This window comes from Otolemur garnettii, unplaced genomic scaffold (assembly GCF_000181295.1).
Source record: "Otolemur garnettii isolate 467f Iridium unplaced genomic scaffold, OtoGar3 scaffold00104, whole genome shotgun sequence".
Taxonomy (NCBI): Eukaryota; Metazoa; Chordata; class Mammalia; order Primates; family Galagidae; genus Otolemur; species Otolemur garnettii.
In genome coordinates this window covers 402,909-421,075 of record NW_003852499.1, presented here as the reverse complement: position 1 = coordinate 421,075, position 18,167 = coordinate 402,909, and positions in this window count along the sequence as shown.

The window sequence follows — 18,167 nt, the reverse complement described above, 5'->3', positions numbered from 1 at the left end:
AGGGGGACAGCTTGAGGTTCTGTCTCAAAAAAAAAAATTAAAAAATCTTTAATTTGGAGTCACAAGTAGCAGCCTTCCCCAAAATACAAAAATGCGTACTTCATTATACAGAATCAGCAACTAAATGACTGCATCTAACCTGGAAAATAAGCTGGACTTGTCGAATAAAAGGCGTTAAGTTTCCGCCTTCATTCAACCTGGTCTGCTAAAGATTTATGTCTGTCTCCTATCACAGTCCATATGCATTCCATTTTTTCATTCAGTAGATAGATACTCAACACCTACTGTGTCATAGAAATGGTCCCAGGTGCCACAAGTGCATCAGTGAACAAAGCAGTCAGGGGCCCTGCTCTCTTCTTGCCTTCAGATTTTTTTTTTTTTGAGACAGAGCCTCAAGCTATCCCCCAGGGTAGAGCGCCATGGCATCACAGCTCACAGCAATCTCCAACTCCCAGGCTCAAGTGAGTCTCCTGCCTCAGCCTCCCAAGTAGCTGGGACCACAGGTGACCACCACAACGCCTGGCTATTTTTTGGTTGCAGTCGTCATTGTTGTTTTGGTGGGCCTGGGCTGGATTCAAACCCACCACCTTAGGTGTATGTGGCTGGCGCCTTAGCCATTTGAGCCACAGGTGCTGAGCCATGCCTTCAGGTTTTAAACACCATCTATGTCTTGATCAATAACTCTAGCATGGACCTCTCCTTGAACTCAAGATGAGTACATCCAGCTTCCTTCAGTAGTAAGCTTTGTGTATATGGTAAAAGCACCTGAAGTCTGCTCTCTTAGCAAAATTCCAGTATACAATATTATTAACGATAGGCCTCTTGCTATACATCTCTAGACTTAGTTATCCTGTATAACTGCAACTTTGTACCTTTTGACCAACATTTCTTTCCCTTTCTACTACCTCCTCACTCCTGGTAACCACTCTTCTACTTTCTGCTCCTATATATTTAATTTTTTAGATTCCACATTTAAGTGAAACAATGCAGTATTTTTCCTTTCTGTATCTGGCTTATTTCACTTAGCATAATGTCCTCTGTATTTATCCAGTGGTCACAAAGACAAGATCTCTTTTTTTAAGGCTGAATAAAATTCTGTTTATATATACACATATATATATGGTATAATATATAACATAATATATAACAGCTATAGCAGAATGTAATATTCTATTATGTTTAATAATAGAAATATGCATGTATGTGTATATATACATTTCCTTTATCCCTCCCTTTGTCAGTGGACACTTAGGTTACTTCCATGTCTTGGCTACTATGAATAATGCTACAATGAACACGGAGTGCAGGTATCTCTTCACAGTACTGATGTCATTTCTTTTGGATATATACCCAAAAGTAGGATTTTTGGATTATATGGTGTAGGAGACGCCAAGAGCCATGACATTGAGCAAGATGATCTGCAGCTGAGGCGTGGACCTCGGGCCACTCCTCCACAGGAGTTCCTTGTGGAAGAAGAGCTCGTGCCCTCAGCACGTAGTCATTGTTAATTACTCCCCTCACCTGTGGTGTTCTGGTTCAATAAAAGGCTGGTGCAGAGGTTGCTTGGGGCTACCTGGAAAGTAAGGGCTAGCCTGCCTGCTACAAGCTTGTACTTCTAATCCGCTTCTCGCCTGGTTCCTTCCTGCGCTAACCGAGACCAGGGCCACAGGAGCCCGACAGGTCGCGACAATATGGTAGTTCTATTTTTAGGTGTTTTTGTTCATTTGTTTTGTTTTTCTAGATAGAGTCTCACTCAGTTACCTAAGCTAGAATGCAATGGTATGATCAGAGCTCACTGCAGCTACCAATTCCTGAGTTCAAGCAATCCTCCTGGAAGAGCCTCCTGAGTAGCTAGGATTATAGGCTCCCACCACTGCACCCAGCTAATTTTTTAATATTTTGTAGAGATGAGGTCTTGCTCTGTTGAGGCTGGTCTTGAACTCCTGGCCTCATGCAATCCTCCTGCCTAGGCCTCTCAAAGTGCTGTTATTACAGATATAAGCCACTGTACCTGGCCCTGTTTTTACATTTTTGAGGATCATAAAGTAGTTATATAGTTAGTATTTTGAGGAACCTCTGTACTGTTTCCATAGTAGCTGTACTAATTTACATTCCCACCAATGTTAACAGTGTACAAGGAGACCCTTTTCTTTCCAAAGCCTCACTGACATTGTTTTCTTTTGTCTTTAGGTTAATAACCATCCTGACAGGTGTGAGCTTCTGAGATAGGAAAAAAACCAAAATGTATAGTAGGAAAAACCAACTATTTTTCCTTCTACATTCACACACCACTCAACACAACATTTCTGACACCAGATGTGTGAGGGGTTTTCCCCACACACCATGCAATGGTGTGTGTTCTCTAATGAACACCAACAGGGCTTCCTATAATTTAATTAAAATCTGCTTGCAAATAGCGTCAGATTCCACAGGCTAAGGGCTCAGTTCCTTAGGACTGTCCCTCAAAACTTCGATGCCAACCTCAGCAGGCTGTGACTTATATTTCTAACCAAGCGGCTTTGGGGTTTCCACAACCCATTCTTGGATTAGATTAATTTACTAAGGCAGCTTTGCAGAACTCAGGGAAGCACTTATTTAACATTTATCAGTTTATTTTATTAACAAAGAACATAATAAAGGGTAAAGATAAGCAGCTAGATGAAGAGATACATAAGACAAAAACTAGGAAGGTCCCATGTGCAGAAGCTTCTGTCTCTGTGGAGCTGGGTTGTGCCATCTTCCTGCCATATAGATGAGTTCACCAACCAGGAAGCTCTTTGAACGCCATGATTCAGAGATTTTTATGGAGGCTTGATCATGTAGGCATAATTGATTATTTACTCTATTTCTAGCCACTCTTCTCTCTCAGGAGAATAGGGGGTGGGTCTCAAAGTTCCAAGCTTCTTTTTCTTTTTTGAGGCAGTCTCACTTTATCACCCTCGGTAGAGTGCTGTAGTGTCACAGCTTACAGCAACCTCCAACTCCCGGGCTCAAGCAAGTCTCCTGCCTCAGCCTCCCGAGTAGCTGGGACTACAGGTGCCCGCCACAATACCCAGCTATTTTTTTGTTGCAGTTTGGCCAGGGCCAGGTTCAAACCCGCCACCCTTGGTATATGGGCCAGCGCCCTACTCATTGAGCCACAGGCGCAGCCTGAAGTTCCAAACTTCTAATCATGGCTTGGTCTTTCTGGTAACTAGCCCCCATTCATGAGCCCCCTCAAGGGTCCTACATTAGAACAAAAGATATTCCTTTCACGAAGGTAATTTTAAGATATTTAGGAGTTCTGTGTCAGATGCTCCCATCACTCAGGAATTTATAAGGGTTTTAGGAGCTCTGTGCCAGGAGCTAGGGGCACAGAGCAAATATATATTTTTTCTTATTATTTTAAAGCAGTGATAGCTGATTGTGCTTTTGATTTGTATTTGCCTGATGATTAGTGTATTAAACACCTATTACATACCTCTTAGTCAATTGTACATCTTGTTTTCAGGAATACCTATTCAAGTTGGTCACTATGGATCCCGCCTCTAATCCTAGCACTCTGGGAGGCCAATGCAGGTGGATTGCTTGAATTTAGGAGTTCAAGACCAACCTGAGCAAGAAGGAGATACTGTCTCTACTAAAAAAACAGAAAAACTGGCTAGTCATCCTGTAGTCCCAGTGACTTGGGAAGATCACTTGAGCCCAAGAGTTTGGAGTTGCTATGAGCTATGATGATGCCATGACACTCAACCCCAGGGTGACAGAGTGAGGCTCTGTCTCAAAACAAAACAAAACAAAACAAAACCCCAAGAAATATCTATTCAGGTCCTTTGCCTATTTTTTAATCTGATTACTTATGTGAAAATAAGTATAATTTAAAAGTTGTTGAAACTCCCAAACACTTTAAACCTTGAGTCACATATGGTTACAACTTTTGTTTCTTAGATTATAGTTTAGTTTACATTCTTATTTTTCTTGTTCTGTATAATGATTACAAAGAATTAAATGACGTCAGGGACAAAAATCTCCTGCCTTCTTTATTAGTGACCATTGTTATACATTAACTTCCTCCTTGTTTAGACTAGATGACAGAAATCCTATGACTATTACATCCTCTGTAAAAACATGTCAAATGTACCCTTCCCCAAAAGAAATATTACCTATAACCAAATTGCTGTAACTATAAAAAAATGTTAGTATAGAGTATGAATATCTTAGCACAATAACTAAGTAAACGAGATGAGGTATATATTAGCCAGTGTGATATAAGCATTCCTAATTCTATATGAAATCAGCACACTGTATCCCATAAATGCATTAATGTATACATAATCTATGTGTTTATGATTTAATAAAAAGCTATTTTTATTTAATAAAAATAAAAATGATCATTGTTGTTTGGCGGGCCCAGGCTGGATTCATACCCGCCACCTTGGGTGTACGTGGCTGGCGCCTTAGCCACTTGAACCACAGGTGCTGAGCCAAGTATTTTATTCTTTTTGATGTTATCATAAGTGGAAGTGTTTTCTTGATTTCCTTTCAGATAAGTCTTTGCTGTTGCAAGGAAATGCAATTAATTTTTGTACATTTGTTTTCTATCCTGCAACTTTACTGAATTTATTAGTTCTAATAGTTCTTTTAAGATTTCTTTAGGGTTTTCTATATACAGAATTATGTGATCTACAAACGGAAATAATTTTACTTCTTCCTTTCCAATTTGGATGCCTCTTACTTATTTTTCTTGTGTGATTGTTCTTGCTAGACTTTGCGAATAATATATTGCATAGATGGCAAGGGTAGGCATCCTTGCCTTGTACCACATCTTAGAGGAAAAGCTTTCAGTTTTTCCATATCATGATATCAGCTGTGCTTGTTTCATAGATGGCCTTTATTGTGTTGAGGAAATTTCTTTCTTTATCTATTTTGATGAGAATTTTTACCATGAATAAATGTTGAAATTTCTCCAGTGCTTTTTCTGCATCTATTGACATGATCATGTGTTTTTTAATGTGGTATATCACGTTGATTGATTTTCTTACGTTAAACCAACCTTTAATTGCCAGAATAAACCACTTGGTCATGGTATAGAATCTTTTTGATGTGTTGTTGAATTAAATTTGCTAGTATTTTTGTTTTTGGAATTTTTGCATGTATCGCAAGCTTTTTTTTTTTTTTTTTGCAGATGGCTATAGTGCCCTGTGGCATCAGCCTAGCTCACTCCAATCTCAAATGCCTGGATTCAAGCTATCCGCCTGCCTCGCCTCCAAAGTAGCTGTATGCTTTGTGGGCATACCCCACAACAGCTGGATTTTCTTTTTCTTTCTTTCTTTTCTTTCTTTCCTTCCTTCCTTCCTTCTTGCTTTCCTTCTTTCTTTCCTTCCTTCCTTCCTTCTTCCTTTCCTTTCCTTTCCTGATCCTCCTGCCTCAGCCTCCCAGAGTGCTAAGATTACAGTCTTGAGCTATCATGCCTAGCCCCATCGCATAATGTTTTTTTCTTTTTTGTTTTTGTTTTTTGAGACAGAGTCTCACTGTGTTACCCTGAGTAGAATGTCATGGCATCATAGCTCACAGCAATGTCAAACTCTCAGGCTTGAGCAATCCTCCTTCCTCAGCCTCCCAAGTAGCTTGTACCACCAGGTCTGGACAGTTTTTCTGCTTTTAGCATAGATAGCATCTTGCTCTTGCTCAGGCTGGTCTCGAATTCCTGAGCTCAAGCAATCCACCTGTCTCAGCCTCCCAGAGTGCTAGGATTACAGGCATGAGCCACCATGCCTGGCTTATCACATTTTTTAATGGCAACTCTTTTAACTACAAACACACACAAATCCTGTCTGAAGCTATAAAATTACTTTTAATAGCTCAATAGTGTCTCAAATAAGGACCCTCTTTCTTTCTGCTCAAGTTGTGACTGGGGAGTGATTCTGTTCCACTATACAAAAATTCATTCATTCTTTTTGCAGTTTTTGTCTGGGGGCTGGGTTTGAACCCACCACCTCCAGTATATGGGGCCAGCGCCCTACTCCTTTGAGCCACAGGCACCACCCCCAAAATTCATTCTTTAACAAGCTCAGCCAACAATTGGAAAGTAGAAAAGTTGGAATTGAGATTTGAGTCCATGAGCCTTGCTCCAAAGCCCATGAAATATTGTCATGCTAGTAAAATCAACCCTACAGATCTTACTTTGTTTGGTCATAACAATTTAGAAATCTTTATCAGAGATACAGAGAAAGATCCACCACACCTTATATTACTGTACCATTTAGAATCGGATTTGACTACATTTGTCAGGCAAATTTAATAAATGGGTTATGCAAGAAAGACTTCCTCTCCCACATTAAAAAATGTAGACAGTTGATCTAGCAAAAATTAAATCTAAATCTAATTGAAACATGGACATGTATGCCTTTGGTGCTCCAAAAGAGGCTGTGTTGGCAGAAGTATCTGTGGATGTATTTTTTTATTCCATTTGATGAAGGCGATTGGATTTGATATTAAAAACCTAATACAGAAAACACAAAATACTCAGTGTACATTCTTATGTAATATCTTCTTCTGTTTTGAAAAACTTTACTTTTCAATGTATAGACTGTATAAAGAAGATTCTCTCCAACATATAAAAATGACTTAGTATTTAAAATGAAGGTGCTAGAGAGAAAAAGTCTATTTGTTTGGATGTTTTACCCCTTTTGTGGCAATCAAAAAAAGTGCTTTGCATGCATATGGGGAGCAAGTTCTTACTCCTTATTGCCTGAGCTGGAGTACAGTGGCATCATTATAGCTCATAGCACCCTCAAACTTGTGGGCTCAACTGGTCATTCCGCCTCAGTCTTCTGAGTAGCTAGGACCACAGGTGAACCCCACTATGTGCCTGGTTAATTTTTTAATTTTATTCTAGAGATGGAATCTTGCTCTGTTGCCCAGGCTGGTCTCAAACTCCTGGCTTCAAGGGATCCTTCTTCCTTGGCCTCCCAAAGTGCTAAGATTACAGGCACAAGCAACATACCTGGCTAATTATTTTCTGGCTAATTTTTTTATTAATACTTTTTGTAAAAATTAGCTCTCCCTCTTGGTCAGGGTGGTCTTGAGCTCCTGGAATCAAATGATCTTCCAGCCTCAGCCTCTCAGAGTGCTAGGATTATAGGTAGGATCCACTGCACCTGGCCTAAAACAACTGTTCACATAGCATTTACATTTTGTTAGGTACTAAATGTAATCTAGACATAATATAAAGCATACGGGAAGATGTGCATAGATTATATGCAAAACCTATACTATTTTATACAAAGAACTTTGTTATCCGAGGAGGGTCCTGGATCCCCAGTGGATATCAAGGGACAGGATATGCTTCTTGTATTTGGTATCACGAATTCAGAGAAAGGAGAGAATTATGGTATATAGAAGTCATAATAATCAAAATAAACTAAATAACCTAAAGCTTCATGCTACACTGGTAGTGCTTAATTGAGACCTTAATGAATGAATAAGGTTTTTTTTTTAGAGACAGAGTCTCACTTTATCACCTTTGGTAGAGTGCCATGGCATCATACAGCTCATAGCTCACAGCAACCTCCAACTCCTGGGCTTAGGCAATTCTCTTGCCTCAGCCTCCAGATTAGCTGGGACTACAGGCACCTGCCACAACGCCCAGCTATTTTGTTGTTGTTGCAGTTTGGCTGGGGCTGGGTTTGAACTGGCCACCCTTGGTATATGGGCCTGGCGCCCTACCCCCAGAGCCAGACGTGCAGCCCTGAAGGAATAAGATTTAAATAAATGAAGAGGATAGAGCAGAGAATTCCTGGAAGACAGTAGAGAGTAAGGGCACTAGTGAGGTTTTTTTTTTTTTTTTTTTTTGGTTTTTTTGTTTGTTTGTTTGTTTGTTTTGAGACAGAGTCTCAAGCTGTGGCCCTGGGTAGCGTGCCATGGCATCACTGCTCACAGCAACCTCCATCTCTTGGGCTTAAGTGATTCTCCTGCCTCTGCCTCCCAAGTAGCTGAGACTACAGGCATCTGCCACAACACCCGGCTATTTTTTGGTTGTAGTTGTCATTGTTTGGCAGGCCTGGGCTGGATTCAAACCTGCTGGCTCTGGTGTATGTGGCTGGCGCCCTAAACGCTGAGCTAAAGGGTCTGAGCCACCAGTGTGGTTTTTGAAGGCAAACAAACTTGGGCCCCAGGTCTAGCCTTTCATTTAGGAAATGAATGACACTGAAAAGTTTCTTTACAGAGTCTTTCTGATGATTTGCTTAGCCACTGCATGTGAATGTGAAAGCATGGTGTCTGGAATATGTGAATATGCCTGTTAAAATTTCTCCTCTTCTCTCCAGGTGATGGAAACGACATGAACAGGGCAGGACTGTGAAAATTTGCTTCACATGATTTAGCAACAATGAGGAGCTCAGTCTAGTTTGAGTGATGGCTTACAGCAAAGCAGTGATAACATAAAATTAAGATGTTCATGTTTTATATATGCTTCTTAAAGAAAACTTTCTAACAAAATTCAGGCCGCAATAACTAGCATGTAACTATTATATAAAAGTATTTCCTTAATGATGCATGATTTACCCAGCATAAGAAAATACTGTACTTTGCTTCTTAGAAAGCTATATTCCTTCTTCATCTTTCTTCTGCTAAAGGAAGGAAAATTTTATCTCCTATAATTACAAAAGCATTTTTCATACTAGGGATTTAGAGTTAGTGAGATTAAAAAGCAATTTTTGTAGGGTTTCACTTGGCTGTTAGTTATTTTCCTTGCTAACTACATTCTCTTCTTACCAACTTCCATTGAAAAACCACAGCACAACCTGGTTAGTTTAGTTTTAACAAAAATAACATGACCTGGAAATTGTGCTGCCTGTAGCTGAGTTAAGTTTTGTACATCTGGACTTCATCACCTTCATCGTGAGAAGCACAGGTGAGGTTTCACTACGGCCAGTCCTTGAGGACAGAATGGGGATTTCCCCTGGGAAGTCTCCAGGCTTCATGCTCCTGTGTCTGAGAGCCAGCAGGCTTAGGCAGTGACTCTCCAGGCCGCTATTTTTGGACATCAGCTAGATTGTTCAACATGATACTTTGTTGTTTTTAAAAGAGCCCCAAAAGGGGTCTGTGTGGGTGAAAGTGTGATTTTTGGAGTGCTTCAACTTCTGCATTCCCCAATTTTTGTTTTTCTCAGTTTTCTGCCAGCTATGTTACTGAATTTCTCTAGGGAAGGAAGAGGTTGAGGGACAGGCCTTTAAACACATACAGGAATTACTCAACTTCTGCTATGCAGCTGCCCAGAACTCTTCAAGGATGAGAAAAGAGTAAACAAGTATGTATCAAAAGCCTAGGACTGGACACAGGACTAAAGAAAAATGTTGGGGGGTTTTTGTACTTATTTTTTTAATTTATTTTTCTTACTTATACATGTGTATATTAGGTTTCCACTTTTGCCTTCACAGAATGTCCTTTTTTTTTTTTTTTTTTGAGGCAGAGCCTCACTCTGTCACCCTTGGTAGAGTGCCATGGCATCAACAACCTCAAATTCCTGGGCTCAAGCTATCTTTCTGCCTCAGCCTCCTAAGTAGCTAAGACTACAGGCACCCACCACAACACCCAACTAATTTTTCTATTTTTAGTAGAGACGGGGTCTGGCTCTTGCTCAGGCTGGTCTCGATCTGCTGAGCTCAAGTGATCCTCCTACCTTGGCCTCCCCAAATATTAGGAATACAGGTGTGAGCTACCACACCCAGCCAAAAATATAATTGTTTTTGATGGGAAAATGAACTAAGGAAGCTTCACTGATCATGCACATGCAAGAAATAGTATGGAGTAGTGGAAAATGGTAAGTTTTATAATAAAGCACATAAAGATTTGAATTCTGTCTCCATTTCCTATACACAATGTTCCTCCACATTCCTTTGAATGCGTTACTTAATGTCATATGGTTCAGTTTCTCCATGTATAAATGTGAACAAGTAATAGTAATAATGGCTAACCTTTACTATGTATTTCCATTATGCTAGGTTCTGTGCTAAATACAATAGAACCTCTATAGGTCGACCACCCAAAGAACTATAACAAATGAGGTGGTCAACATAAGGAACTAGGCCTACTGTACTGATACATGAGATGCATGTCTGGTATATGAAAATTAGGTCAACTTAATGAGGTAGTCAATATAGGGAGGTGTTCAACTATGGAGGTTTTACTGTATATTACATATATTAGCTCATTTAAATCCAAGAGTTAGAAACTATTTTCTTTTTTTTTTGAGACAAAGTCTCACTTTGTTGCCCTCAGTAAAGTGCCCTGGCAGTATAGCTCACAGCAACCTCAAACTCTTGGGCTCAAGCAATTCTCTTGCCTCAGCCTCCCATGTAGCTGGGACTACAGGTGCCCGCCATAATGCTCTGCTATTTTTCAAAATGAGGTCCCCCTCTGGTTCAGGCTGATCTTGAACCTGGGAGCTCAGGCAATTCACCTGTCTTGGCCTCCCAAGCACTAGGATTACAGAAGTGAGCCACTGTGCCTAGCCAGAACTGTTATTATTCCAAATTTCAGGCATGCACACTGGGGCTCAGAGAGGTGAAATAACTGTCTTGTAGTATTGTTAAAGATAATATAAACAAGAGTTTCAGCATGCTGTCCTGCACATGGAAGTTACTCTATAAAGAACAACTATTTTTATAAGATATTACCTTATAATAACTGATAACTGTTGTAGAAAAGATATTTCAAAAATATAAATTGTGACTATCATGTTATCTGTACCCATGGTTCAAAGTTTTCTGATTAGTAATTAAATGTGAGTGAATAGATTTAAGGTTCTCACATTTTCTTTTTCCATTTTTTTTTTTGAAACAGAGCCTCAGGCTATTCCCCTGGGTAGAGTGCTATGGCATCACAGCTAACAGCAACCTCCAACTCTTGGGCTCAAGCGAGTCTCCTGCCTCTGCCTCCCAAGTAGCTGGAACCACAGACGCCCACCACAATGCCTGGCTATTTTTGGTTGCAGCCATCATTGTTGTTTGGCAGGCCCAGATGGATTCAAACCTGCCACCTTAGGTGTATGTGGCTGGCGCCTTATCCGCTTGAGCCTCAGGTACCGAGCCTCTTTTTTCTTTCTTTCTTTTCTTTCTTTTCCTTTCTTTCTTTTCTTTCCTTTTCTTTCCTTTTCTCAAGCTGTTGCCCTGGGTAGAGTGCTGTGTCATTTCTGTGGCATCACAGCTCACAGCAACCTCAAACTCTTGGGCTTAAGTGACTTTCTTGCCTCAGCCTTCCAAGTAGCTGGGACTATAGGTGCTCACCACAATGCCCAACTATTTTGTTGTTGTTGTTGTTGTTGCAGTTGTTATTGTTGTTTTAGCTGGCCGAGGCCAGGTTTGAACCCACCAGCCTCCATGTATGTGGCCAGTGCCCTACCCACTGAACTACGAGCACCACCCAGGTTCTTATATTTTCACGTGAATGAGTGTGCAAAATTGTAGAAACCAATGTTTAAACCCTACAGACTTTGATTCTGTAAATTTGGAGTGCAGCCCAGGACTCTGCCTTTTTGAAAAACACTTCAATAATTCCAAAGCAGGTTGTCACTTGGAACCAAGCTTTGATAAATATTTGCCTAGAGGATCTCCAAAGTCTCTCTCAGCCCTAAAATGCTGTGATTATATGACCCTATACATTTTTTTAAAAATTGTTATTTGTGTGTGGCGATGGAGGGTGGTATTTTTTAACAAATTGAAATGCCAGGGAAAATTAGAGATGCTCCAAATAATGTGTAACTCTTCACATGCCTTTATCCTCTCTGTGGGTAGATCCGTTCCAAAGATGCAATTTCATATCATTTGTTTGCTCAGTGATGTAATATCAGGAATTATATGATTCCAATGACTGTAGAGTTAATCTTGACCAAAATAGCTCTAAAGCAGATGAGAGATCATTCTTAAAGAAAATATAGCATATTGGACACAATTTGTTATCTGTAGAATTGCTATTCTTCACTCTGGGGTATTTCTGTGTAGATGGAGCCTAGTAGTCATTGGACTCAGATCACCCTCTGTTCTAGAAAGCCCTGGAATCATACTAGCAAATTCCTTCTCTTTGGTTCTCTTTTCTTTTTTTTTGAGACAGAGCCTTAAGCTGTCCCCCTGGGTAGAGGGCCGTGGCATTACAGCTCACAGCAACCTCCAACTCCTGGGCTCAGGCGAGTCTCCTGCCTCCGCCTCCCAAGTAGCTGAGACCACAGGCGCCCGCCACAACGCCCGGCTATTTTTTTTTTTTTTGGTTGCAGCCATCATTGTTGTTTGGCGGGCTGGGGATTCGAACCCGCCACCTTAGGTGTACATGGCTGGCGCCTTAGCCGGTTGAGCTATAGGCACTGAGCCTGGTTCCCTTTTCTTTAGGGTCTGCACTGAACATTGCCTTTCTTTTATAAGAATCCATTCAGTCCCTACCAATTAAATCCTAACCTCTCTTGATTGAATTAAAAATTGGTGTCCTTGATGGGATTTGAGAAACAGCTAATTAGTATCAGCAGCTCCAAATTCTTTAGTACACACTTTGGTTTCCTCCCCATCACCTTCACGCCTCCTTTCCCCTCCCCTCCCCCATCCACACATTGCCTAAAAGTACCAGCAAGAAGGTTTTCACTTGGTTACTAGAGGAGAAAAGGAACAGTCAATCATCTCAGTACAGTTAGAAAACTCCACCACTAACCCACTCAGTGCACCCTATCACTTTGGTTAATTTATTTAACCTGGGCCTGCTTCCTACACATACTGGTTAGTCTAGATACCCATCTGCAGGTTCCTTAAAGAAGCATAAAATTAAGTGAAATAAAAATTCTCCTTATTGAAGTAATTGTCCCAGATATGCTCTACAATTATTTATGCCCCATACAAATAATCCTAATTATTTTTTTTTGAATCAGAGTCTCACTCCATCCCCCTAGGTTGAGTGCTGTGGCATCATCATAGCCTACAGCAACCTCAAAGTCTTGTGCTTAAGAGATCCTCTTGCCTCAGCCTAAGTAGCTGGGACTACAAGCATGCACCTCAATGCCCGGCTACTTTTTCTATTTTTAGTAGAGATGGGTCTCATTCTTGCTCAGGCTGGCCTCGAACTCCTAAGCTCAAGCAACCCACCCACCTCAGCCTCCCCAGTACTAGGATTACAGGCATGAACCACCATGCCTGGCCAATCCTAAAATCTTGATTAAGGCAGATGGAAAAGGTCTTGTAGTGTGTGATACCGTTTATATGAAAGTATTTTATGTATATGAAAATATATCTGGAATAAGTAAATCCATAGAGGCAGAAAGCAGATTGGTGGTTGACCAGGGGCCAGAGGGAAAGAGACAAGGGAGTGACTACTTGATGTATATGGGGTTTCCTTTTGAGGTGATGAAAACGTTTTGGAAGTCGACAGGGATGGTGGTTGTATAACAATGTGTATGTACTAAATGCCCCTGAATTGTACACTTCAAAACGGTTAATTTTGCGTTATGCGAATTTCATCTCAATTTTTAAAAATACTCAGAGATTTGATAAAATTCAGAGCTTTGTGGAGACTGAATAAGGTTGCAAGTGATGACTGGGGGATTCTCACTTTACGAATACCATCAGCTATTAGTGTATGTAAACAGAGGAGAGAGTTCATAAATAAAGACAGCAGAAGGCACAAGTGGTCTGGGACAGAGGAGAAGAAAGAATAGAAACGGGAATTGGAAAAAGGAACGGAAGATGTCAGTGAAAGGTTCACTTGGCCAAAACCTAAGGAGCAAGTAGATATGGGAGAATTGAAGGCTATGGACAGGTCTGTACAAAATTAGTCTCTGAATAACTGGACACATGATGAATTTGTAGTGAAATTCAAAGTATTTATTTTTATCATCAAAAATGATAAAAACCTAAAAAGAAAACAAGAAGATATATGTCATTGTAGGAGGCACAAAATATTATTGAAAGCAGAAAGAAACAAGCTGAGTAATGAAAAAGTGACTCTAATCTCCTTGTGTGTAGAGACCATGTCTTATGTCACTTTGTATCCCCAGCACTGCATCAGGCAGATGGTATTCAAAAGTTGTTTGTTGACTGAAGGATAATGACTCACGCTTACCATGTGCCAGCTGTTATTCTAACCACTAAATTCATTTAATCTTACAATAAGTGTTTCATATCATTGGTCTCTTCCACAAATGGGGAATACAGGCAGAGAATGGTTCAGACCATAATAGTGTCTGCACCTATATAGTCCAGCTGCAGAGCATGAGGTGACACATATGCTATACTTCCTAAAGGAATCTATCAAAGAAACCAAGATAAAAAAGAAAGACTGATTGCACAGTAAACATACTGATTCTCCATCCTTCTGAAAAGTGAAAAAATTATAAATCCCTTTGGTGTTTCCCATGTTCTTGATTCTGATCAGATTCATAGCTCATGACCACTGTCTGAGTCTCCTCATAATTCTGGGGTGGTATATATAGGGTGTGAAACAAGAGACTCCTGTATGCTGCCTGAACTTTAAATAAGAAACTATTATAACATTCTTCAGTCAGTGGACAGAAGAGCAGGTTCTTAACACCTACTTCTAGACTCCAAAATAAATAAAACCTTTGGTCTTTCTTGGAAGTTACTCTCTAATAAAAACAGCTGTTCCTCTGACCTAGGCAGTGGAGATCTCTGAAAGTGGGTAACAAACTTTCAGGATATGAGAACCATCTGAAAAAAATTGCTGTGTTCCCACCATGAACAAACTAACAGTAAAGCTGATAACCTTGTAAATCTAATCTTTCTCCTGTAAGTCATTGTACAGTAGAACCTCCATATTTGACCACCCCTTTACATTGACCACCTCTTCAAGTTGACCTAATTTTCATAGACCAGAGATGCCCCACATATATGTATCAGGACAGTAGGCCTAGTTCCTTACGTTGACCACCTACATATGTTGGCCAGTTTGTTACAGTCCCCTGGGTGCTCAACTTACAGGGTTAAGTTCTACTGTAGTTTTTATTCCCGTTTTCTAGGGTTTAGACTCCCTTACAAACCTTTATTTTTTATTTTTATTTTTTTGTATTGTTTGGTATTCATTGAGAGTACAAAGAAGTAGGTTACAATGGTTGCATTTGTTAAAGACAGGACCTCTTCTTTTTTTTTTTGGCCGGGGCTGGGTTTGAATCCGCCACCTCCGGCATATGGGGCTGGCACCCTACCCTTTTGAGCCACAGGTGCCGCCCAGAGACAGTCCCTCGTATACTTTACAAACTTGTAAAAGGCTAGCAAGTAAACTACACTTTTATCTCAGAATCTTCCTTTTGCAATCGAAACTAAGTTTTGGAACTTTTAGAGGTTTTAGAGCTTTAGAGTTCAAACGAGGTTCTGCTACACCAAACTCTGTGGACTTGGCTCGTTCACAACTTTAAACCTTGTTCTCTGTCTGAATAATACCTCTGCTTCACACTTCACACAGTCAGCCTCAGAACAAAATATGATGTTTGTTAAAAAAAAAAAAGTTAATGATTTTATATGATTTAAATTTAAATTTAAAACCTTAAGGCCAGGCAAGGTGGCTCATGACCATAATCCTAGAACTTTGAAAGACTGAGGCAGGAGGATCATCTGAGGCTAGGAGTTCGAGACCTGGTCTCTACAAAAAAAATTTTGAAAGAATGTATCCAGGTGCAATGGGACATGCCTGTAGTCCCAACTACTCAAGAGGCAAAGGCAGGAGGATTGCTTGAACCCAGGAGTTCAAGGCTGCAGTGAGCTGTAATTGAGCCTTTGTACTCCAGCCTGGGTAGCAGAGTGAGACCCTGTCTCTAAATAAATAAATAAATAAACTAATTAATTAATTAAAAATCTTAAACTGTAAAGAAACTAGTATGGTATTTTACACCTTTTGCTGATCTTCATACCTTCCTACTTGCTGGCTAACCAGTAAGGGTCATTTCGTTTTGTTACAAAAGAACGAATAGAAAGGCCAATTTAAGAATAATCTGGGAGAAACTAGTCAGCTCAAGCAGAAAAAAAATTCCTATAGTCTTATTATATATTCAATAGTCTAATAAAGACTAAGTTTTTTGAATACATGATCTTTTAAATTCTCAGAACCACCCATAAGGCAGGTGTATTGCCACCAGTTTATAGCTGAGAAGTTATTTGCTGAGAATCAAACAACTAGCTAACGCCAAGTCTGAACAGACACTAACAAAAATATCAGTTCTTTTAGATTAAAATGAATGGGGTGATATAAATGTAGGTTTTATTATACCTAGAGCCCTCTTGATTTGAGGCCTAGATGTCTCACATCGATGATGTAATCTTTTTTAGTTTCTACATGGCAAGAGAGAAATTATTCCTGCCCCGTCTCATTAGAATATACTGTCATTCTGATAAGTATATGCAGTTTAATTATGAATGATTACATTGTGAAAGCTCATTCTGTCTCAGTTTCTGTCAGATAGGGCCCACATAAATGAGCACAGTTGTTTGACTTTGCCAAGCTACAGATTACCTTCCAGCAAACTAGCATCTCTGAATAATAATAATTCAGGAGCTGTCATTTCTGATTTTATGTGAACATTTTGAACTAATTTTTGTTTTCAATGCCTATTGGGTTTGATGTTGATGTTACACACATTTTCATAAGCTTATTTGTATTACTACTACTTCATTTCTCTTCCCACTAAAATCTCATTTATTTTCTAGAATAAATGAATACCACATAGATATAATTTTATAGGAATGAAAGAAATGTTTTTCTGTACAGTTCTCCTTAGCGTTTATCAAAATTCCTTGTGTTTGACCATTTGGGACAGAACGACATATTAGGAAATAGTATCTAATGACGCAGTTGATGTAGTAACAAACACTCCTCAATCCTTTAAGTATAATTCAGGTCATTTTTCATTGAAAGAATTTCCTTGCACTTGCTCAAAGTTCATCTATTTCTTTTTATTGGGGGGAAGGGGAGGAAGAAGTGGCTCTCACATAAATTTATGAGATCATCTTGAATCAGTCCCTATAGATTGTTACATAAATTTAATGATGCTCTCCATAAAGTTACACAATATACATGTATGGCCGGGTATATACACAGACCAAAAAAAAAGGAGAAGAAAAAGAAGAATACCAGAGACAGAGAAAAACCTGCAGGACCCAAGGGTTAGGAATAAACTAGAACCTTACAGTGATTGGACAAATTGAAAAAAAACACTGTACCATTATCAGCTATTAAAAACAAAAAGTGAGGGTTTGAGGTAAAGTGAAGGTTGATTTGTCAACAGGAAACTATGGGCTCTGCACCTCTATTTATATAAACATTTGCTTTTTCCATCTTGAGTTCTGCCCAGAAGTGGTGGTCTGACTGCTTCTTCTGGTTTTGCTTGACTGGTTTTTAGAGAAAAAAAAAAAAAAGAAAGAAAAGAAAAAAAATTGTGGCCACCTGTTTCTCTCTTTACGACCAGAGAAACTTAACAAGTCACTTTCCCTGATGTTTGGTTGGTGACAATGCTGAATGATACAAGGAGTTCTATTTTGAGCCAAGTGTTGCATTTTAAACCAAGGCTTCCCTGAGGTGACAAAACTGCAAGGACAGTCCTGCCTTTGCCTCTACTGGTGTCTTTCCATTTTACCTTATGTTTCCAGATCTCTTAGGATCCCCTCAACACACTTGCAAAATTCCCTTTGAATTTAGAATTTGAGAACTGCCAAGTTTTAGCCTCCTGGTTCCCTTGCCATGGTGTCATCCTGTCATCACCTTCTCACCTTATCCTCATTGTTTAGTGTTCTTCCATCTTCGTTCCTATTATTCTCAGATTTCTTTCTTTCTTCACTGGGTTACAACTACCTTGGTACATAAGGAAGAGGGACCCTAGAAGTTGCAAGTTGCTTGTGCCTTCTGACCGTATATAAAATAGTGGTTAAACCTCCAATTTTAGCCACAAACACCCCGAAGCAGAGTGGGGAGGAGCTTGTGACTAGCAAACACTGCTTGATGTCATCATAAGAAAGACCCAGGAACAGGGAAACCAGCTGAGGTTTGCACCATCTGCCTGTGAGTCAAAAGAATACCGAGAGAAAGTGTGCATAGAAATCTGTTTAGTGAATTTCCAGAATTTGCTCTGGAAAGAATCAAGAAAGGAGAACTTTCTTGATTCATAAGCATGGGATATGGAAAAAGTTTGGCTGGTGGTAGGATTAATT